Raw genomic sequence first — 7223 nt, forward strand, 5'->3', positions numbered from 1 at the left:
ATAAAATATTCGTATGCACGTGTATTATATTGTATATGCGTAGGTATAAATATTATGTAGTATATGTATATAAATATAGATATTAAATAAATAAAAAGCAGGATAGATATAAAAAAATATTGAATATATATAATATAATATTATTATTAGATAAATATTAAAGTTTATAAATATAGATTCGTAATAATTTTAGACATATATATTATAGTATATAAGCACATATATATATAAATAATAATAATATAATAATAATAAATAAATAAATGAGTAAAAAGAAAAAAACATGATTAAAAGGGACTTAAATCGAAATAAAACAAAGTTTCTGGGCCAATTTAAAAATAAAAAAGGGCGGAGGGACCTAATTGCAAGCGCGCGTAAAAAAGGGGGACCGAAAGGGTAATTAAACCCTCAATGTCAAAACGACGCCGTTCCAGGGAGGAGGGCGCAGATGGTCGAAGGACCAAATCGAAAAACAAACTAAAATAGTGGGCCAATTTGCAAAAATTAAAAAAAGATTAAATTAAAAATAATTAAAACTACGGAGGGGCTAAACGAGCAATTAGCCCCTTCGCAAAGAAAACACGCGGATCCTCCTGGTAATGGGTCGGGTCGATCCGATCCAAAGCAAAACGACGCCGTTTTGGGCGTTATGGAGCTGGGCCAAAACGGCGTCGTTTCACACGCCTATATATTCAAAAATTTTCCCAAAAAATTTCATTTCCTCTTTCTTTTTTCAAAAAAAAAACCCCAAAACCTCTCAACCCTCCCCTTTTCTCTCTGAGCGCCGGCCAAGGGTCCGGCCGAGGGCCACCGCACCGGCCGTCGCCCTCCGGCGCCGGCGCCACCGTGTACGGCGGCGGGGAGACCAAAAGTCTCCCTTTTTCTCTCTGATGATTCTCCTCGGCCTCCTGAGCGCTCCGGCGACGTAAAGAAAAGGGTAATAAGCTTCTTTTTTAATCTTTTCTTTATATTTTTGTGTAAAAAATGAAAGAAATAAAATCGTAAAAAATGGCAACAGTAGAGAGGAAAAAAAGGAAAACCGGTCAAAGATTAGTGTTCAACCTTTTTATTTCTCTTCTTTCTGGAAAAACAAGGGCCGAACCCCTTTTACAGTCAATAAACATGGCTTTTATAGCCAACATTACATGCTTTTTCTTTTCATTTTGGTTGCTGTTCTTTGCGTGTTTTACAGGTGCTTTGATGGGAGTGGTTAGTGGTGGTTGCGGCGGTGGCAGGGAGTTGGTGCACTAGGGTTTCAGTCTCTGAAACCCTAGTCTGATGTGGGCTTGTCCATTGGGTTCGGGTATTGGGCCGTTCGGGTTTTTGGGCTCTGGGTTAGGCTAGTTGGGTTGGTGGGTTAGTTTAATTGGTTTGGGTTTTTTTATTTTTTGTAATTGGGCCCCACGCTAAAATTGGGCTTGTACAGCTGCCCCTCTTTGCTCGTTGTCGTGTAACGAGAACAGAGCAAAGACTAAGAAAGACCAATTTTGCCCAGTCTCGTCGATTCTTGACTTCTCTTGACGCTTCTCTTCTTCAAGTAGTTTCATTCCAATCCAATGTGTCGTGTTGCTTCAATCCACTCCACTGCAACTTCAGAGAGATATGTCTTGTAACTTCAATCCATTCTGTTGTAACTTCAGGGGGTAAGGTCCATCATTTTGACCCACTCCACTGCGACTTCAGGGAGATCGGACTCATATCTTCAACTTGGGCCACTGCAACTTTAGGGGGATAAGATTCGTGACTTCAACCTGCTCTACTGCAACTTCAGAGAGACAAGGTTTGTGACTTCGCTTCCATCTATTCCACTACAACTTTAGGGGAATAAGATTAGACATGATAAGAATTGCTATCTACTGTCCGCTCCGCTACAACTTTAGGGGGACATGACTTGTTGTTCTCAGTCTATTCCATTGCATCTTCAGGGAAATAAGACTCGACGCGATCTACTCTGCTGTAACCTCAGAGAGATAAGATCCTTTATTTTAATCCGCTCCACTGTAACTTCAGGGAGATAGGATAGTGTCTTCGATCTGCTCCGCTGTAATCTCAGGGAGATAAGATCTGAAATTCTCCGGTCTACTCCACTGTAACCTCAAGGAGATAGGATAGTGTGATCTTCTCTACTGTAACTTCAGAGAGATAAGATCCTTTAATCCGCTCCCTTGTAATCTCAAGGAGATGGGATTACTATCTTTGATCTGCTCCGCTGTAATCTTAGGGAGATAAGATCTCTGGCTTCAATCTGCTCCACTGTAACCTCAGGGAGATAAGATTTGAAATTCTTTGGTTTGTTCCACTGTAATCTCAGGGAGATAAGACCTGTATAATAAACCTAATTATGCCTAATGATTAGGATGACATGATCAAAATGAAACAAATGCTCCTAACTAGACATATGTGAATGGTGTTTGCATGAATGCAGAATTTTATTTTCCGAGAATGATCTCGCTTAGGTTATCACTACTCAAAGTTTATCAAGGTTTTGTGACTGATGTGCTACAACGCCTTCTCGCTTGACTGATTTTCTGAAGAAACATTTAGCCAGACTGTCCCCATTGTAAACCTCAAAGTTATATCCACTGGGACGCCAAAATTTGTGCCATCATTCTCTCACAGTAATCTAAGGGTAGAAATATGTGGCTTTTCCTTTGTCATCTTTTATCACAATTCGGGGATATAGGATCTGAACCGTTCTGGTTTCCTACACCATTCTCAAGGTGTCGTACCAAAGTCTTATGCGCAAGTGAAGGCTCTCTTCTCCGAGGTGACCTCTTCCTATTGCCTGATGATCATTGCTTGCTTGTTCATTTAAGCTTTGTAATTAACACGACAGCTTGTCATTTTGTTCAATCAATGTTTTAGACAACAAAATCTGAAAGGATAGTCTTTAGCTTAGACTCTTCCTTCTTAGATATTTCACCCTTTAAACTTGATAGTTTCTAAACAATAGTCATGTTTCAGGTCCCTATATTATTTAGAAATTTTCCAGAGTAATGTGCAAAACTTCTTTCCTGAAAGTTTCATTAGTTCGTTAATCATTATTCCTATGCAACATGTTTGCAAAAAGATCATAACAATGGATAAGAATAAAGCTAGTTCTGATCATCAAAGATGGCGAAAGAAAGGTAACAAAGAAGTGGATTGAGAATGTGCGTTTTCACAAAAGGAAAGGAAGAAAGAAAGAAAATAAGGGAATGTATTTTCAAGAATACACATAAGAACTAGGTGCCCCAGTTATCGCAGCTTGAGTTTCTCTGTACAAACTTTCCGAAGACCCTTTTAAGTTTGACATGTGTTCAGGAGATCTGCAATACTCTGTCAATGTTCCAAGACGTTGCATATCCTTTCTTATTGGTTCAAGTAAAGGAAGATTATCATATCCCCCGATCAAAAATTTGATCCGCTCAAATCCTGATGTTCCAATCCTGCCCCAATACTTGAGTCGCCCTTTTCGGGTTTTCGACTCAAGCCCTCTTTGGTCTCAAAGTGCCCTTTACGGGTTTTCACCTTAGCCTCTCCAAAGTTTTTTTTTTTTTTTTTAGGAAGCAAAGCGCCCTTCACGGGTTTTCACTTTGGTTCTCCTTCCTTTCAAGTGAAGTATTTCTTGATGGAGTCTGCGTTTACAGGATTTGGTAAACTTTTGCCATCCATCTCGCATAGGATCAAAGCTCCACCAGAAAAGGCCTTCTTTACAACATAAGGGCCTTCCCAATTTGGCATCCATTTCCTCTAAATCTTTTGCATAGGAAGAATCTTTTTAGTACCAAGTCCCCTTCATGAAATTCTCGGGGGCGAACCTTTTATTATAGGCTCGCATCATTCGTTTCTGGTACATTTGCCCATGGTGAATAGCTCTTAGCCTCTTTTCTTCTATTAGGTTCAACTGATCGTACCGAGATTGGATCCAATCGGCTTCATCCAACTGTAGCTCAGATAACACCCGTAGAGAAGGGATTTCAACTTCAATGGGTAATACTGCCTCCATTCCATAAACCAAAGAAAAAGGCGTTGCTCCAGTAGAAGTTCTAACAGATGTTCGATAGGCAAGGAGAGCAAATGATAATTTCTCATGCCAATCCTTGTAAGTTTCAGTCATTTCCCCACAATCTTTTTAATGTTTTATTGGCCGCCTCCACTGCACCATTCATTTTGGGACGATACGGCGATGAGTTATGATGCTTAATTTTAAATTTGCTACAAACTTCAGCTATTGTGCTATTATTCAAGTTCATCGCATTGTCGGATATGATCTTCTCAGGCATTCCATATCGACAAATGATCTCCTTCTTCAAGAATTTGCTGACTACCGCTTTCGTGACATTTGCATATGAAGCAGCCTCCACCCATTTGGTAAAGTAATCAATTACTACAAGATGAAGCGATGCCCATTAGAAGCCTTTGGTGATATGGGCCCAATAACATCCATACCCCACATGGAAAACGGCCAAGGAGAGGTCATGACGTGAAGAGGTGAAGGAGGCGCGTGTATTTTGTCTCCGTAAATTTGGCATTTGTGGTACTTCCTGGCATGATCAATACAATCTCCTTCCATGGTGGGCCAATAGTACCCAAATCTCATGATCTGTCTAGCCATCGTGAAACTACTGGCGTGCGTCCCACAAATACCCTCATGGACTTCTTCCAAAATTTCTTGGCTTCCACAGCATCCACACATCTTAACAGTACTTGATCCTTCCTTCTTTATATAACACTTCTCCATCTAAGACATATTCAATGGCTATCTTTCTCAGAGTTCTTTTGTCATTCTCTGTCGCTTGATCAGGGTATTCCCGATTCTTCACATATTGTAGGATACTCTGATACCAAGGACAATCATCTTTTCCCTCCTCCTCAATATTGCAGCAATTAGCCGGGGTCTCAGAGATACTCATCTGAACAGGCCTCATTGCCTCAAGTCTATTCACCTGAATCATCGAAGCTAGAGTAGCTAATGCATCAGCCATTTGGTTTTCCTCCGTGGGAGGTAATAGAAGGTGATATCGTCAAACTCCTCAGCCAATTCAAGAACTAGTTTCTATAACCGATTAGCTTAGGATCTCTAGTCTCCCACTCCCCTTGAGTTGGTATATCACCAACGCTGAATCCCCGTATACTCTCAGTACTTTGATGTTCCGTTCAATGGCTGCACGAATGCCCATAATACATGCTTCATATTCTGCCATGTTATTTGTACAATCGAAGTCCAACTTGCTAGCAACAGGATAATGATCTCCACTTGGGGATACCAAGACTGCCCCAACTCCATTACCCGTAGCATTTGAGGCTCCATCAAAATTTAACTTCCATACGTGATCCATTTGAGGATTTTCTTCAGTATTCGCCACATACATCAAGTCCTCGTTGGAAAATCGAAATTCAAAGACTCATAGTCCTCCAAGGCTCTACTAGCTAGGAAATCGGCTATTGCACTTCCCTTTATGGCCTTCTGACTGACATATACTATATCAAATTCTGAGAGCAAGATCTGCCATCTAGCCATTCTCCCGTTCAAAGCAGTCGATTCCATCATATATTTTAAAGGATCTAACTTTGAAATCAACCAAGTCGTGTGATACAACATATACTGCCTCAGTCTTCGGGTTGCCCAGATTGGAGCACAACACAACTTCCCAATTGATGAGTACCTCATTTCGCAATCGGTAAATTTCTTACTGAGATAGTATATTGCCCTTTCTTCTTTCCCGTCTCATCATGTTGGCCCAATACGCATCCCATGGAATCTCCAACACTGTCAGATACAATATCAATGGCCTATCTGGACTTGGAGGTGATAAGACTGGAGTATTAGCCAAGTACTGCTTATCTATCGAAAGCCTCTGACACTTCATCCCATTCGCCGATTATGTTCTTAAGAGCCGAATACTGATCAATTTCTGTCAGTTGTAAGATGAACCGAGCAATGTAATTCAGCCTCCCTAGGAAACCTCGAACCTCCTTCTGAGTGCGCGGGGGAGGTAAATCTCGTATTGCCTTTACTTTGTCTGGGTCAACCTCGATCCCCTTTTGCTAACTATGAAGCCTAATAACTTCCCTGATCTGGCTCCAAACGTGCATTTGGCCGGGTTAAGCTTGAGCTGAAATTTCTTTAATCTCAAAAATAACCTTTTCAAGACCTAAACATGCTCTTCTTCCGTTCTAGACTTCGCGATCATATCGTCAACATAGACTTCGATCTCCTTGTGCATCATGTCGTGAAACAAAGTCACCATAGCTCTTTGATACGTTGCTCCCGCATTCTTCAATCCGAAGGGCATTACCTTGTAACAGAATGTTCCCCATAAGGTAATGAATGTGGTTTTCTCATGTCTCCAGGATGCATCTTTATTTGATTGTATCCAGAGAAACCGTCCATGAAAGAAAACAATGAATAGCCCGCCGTGTTATCTACCAAAGTATCAATGTGAGGCAGTGGAAAGTTGTCCTTTGGACTAGCCTTGTTTAAATCCCTATAATCCACACACATTCGTACCTTTCCATCTTTTTTGGGAATAGGGACGATGTTGGCTACCCAATCCGAATACTTGACCTCTTGTAAGAAACCAGCGTCGAATTGTCTTTTGACTTCTTCTCTTATTTTCAACACAACGTCAGGTCTCATTCTCCTAAGCTTCTGTTGAACGGGTTTACAATCCTCTTTATGGGCAGACGATGCACCACAATGTTAGTACTTAGCCCAGGCATATCTGGTACGACCACGCGAAAACATCCTTGAACTCTCGGAGCAAATTAATGAGGTCTTGCCTTGTCTTGCGGTGATTCAGTTTCAATTTTCACCTCCTTTCCATCCTCTAGGCTCACTATTCTAACGATTCCCTATGAGGTAGGATATGCTTATCCTCTTGTTCCATCATTCTTAACAAGTCCGGAGATGCATCATAATCTTCGTCATTTTCAAAGTCGTGGGATCCCTCTGAACACACTTCTTGCTCAAAAATAGGCTCTGTGTTTAAGGCAGCGTCACTCATGTCATTGATATCTGAAGACCTATGAGGGCATATCAAAGCATATACCAAGAATATAAATTTATGAATATGTTTGTGCAAAAGAATTACAAATGAAAGAATTATTTGTAAGACAATCAACCAAATGAAAAATATAAAAGAAAAAAATGACTGATCAAGATGGACGTTGACACGTATTTCATTAAAATAATGATATTTAGGCCCAATGCCTATTTCACAAAAAATTTCATATGTTTC

Source organism: Gossypium hirsutum, chromosome A05 (genome assembly GCF_007990345.1).
Source record: "Gossypium hirsutum isolate 1008001.06 chromosome A05, Gossypium_hirsutum_v2.1, whole genome shotgun sequence".
Classification (NCBI taxonomy): Eukaryota; Viridiplantae; Streptophyta; class Magnoliopsida; order Malvales; family Malvaceae; genus Gossypium; species Gossypium hirsutum.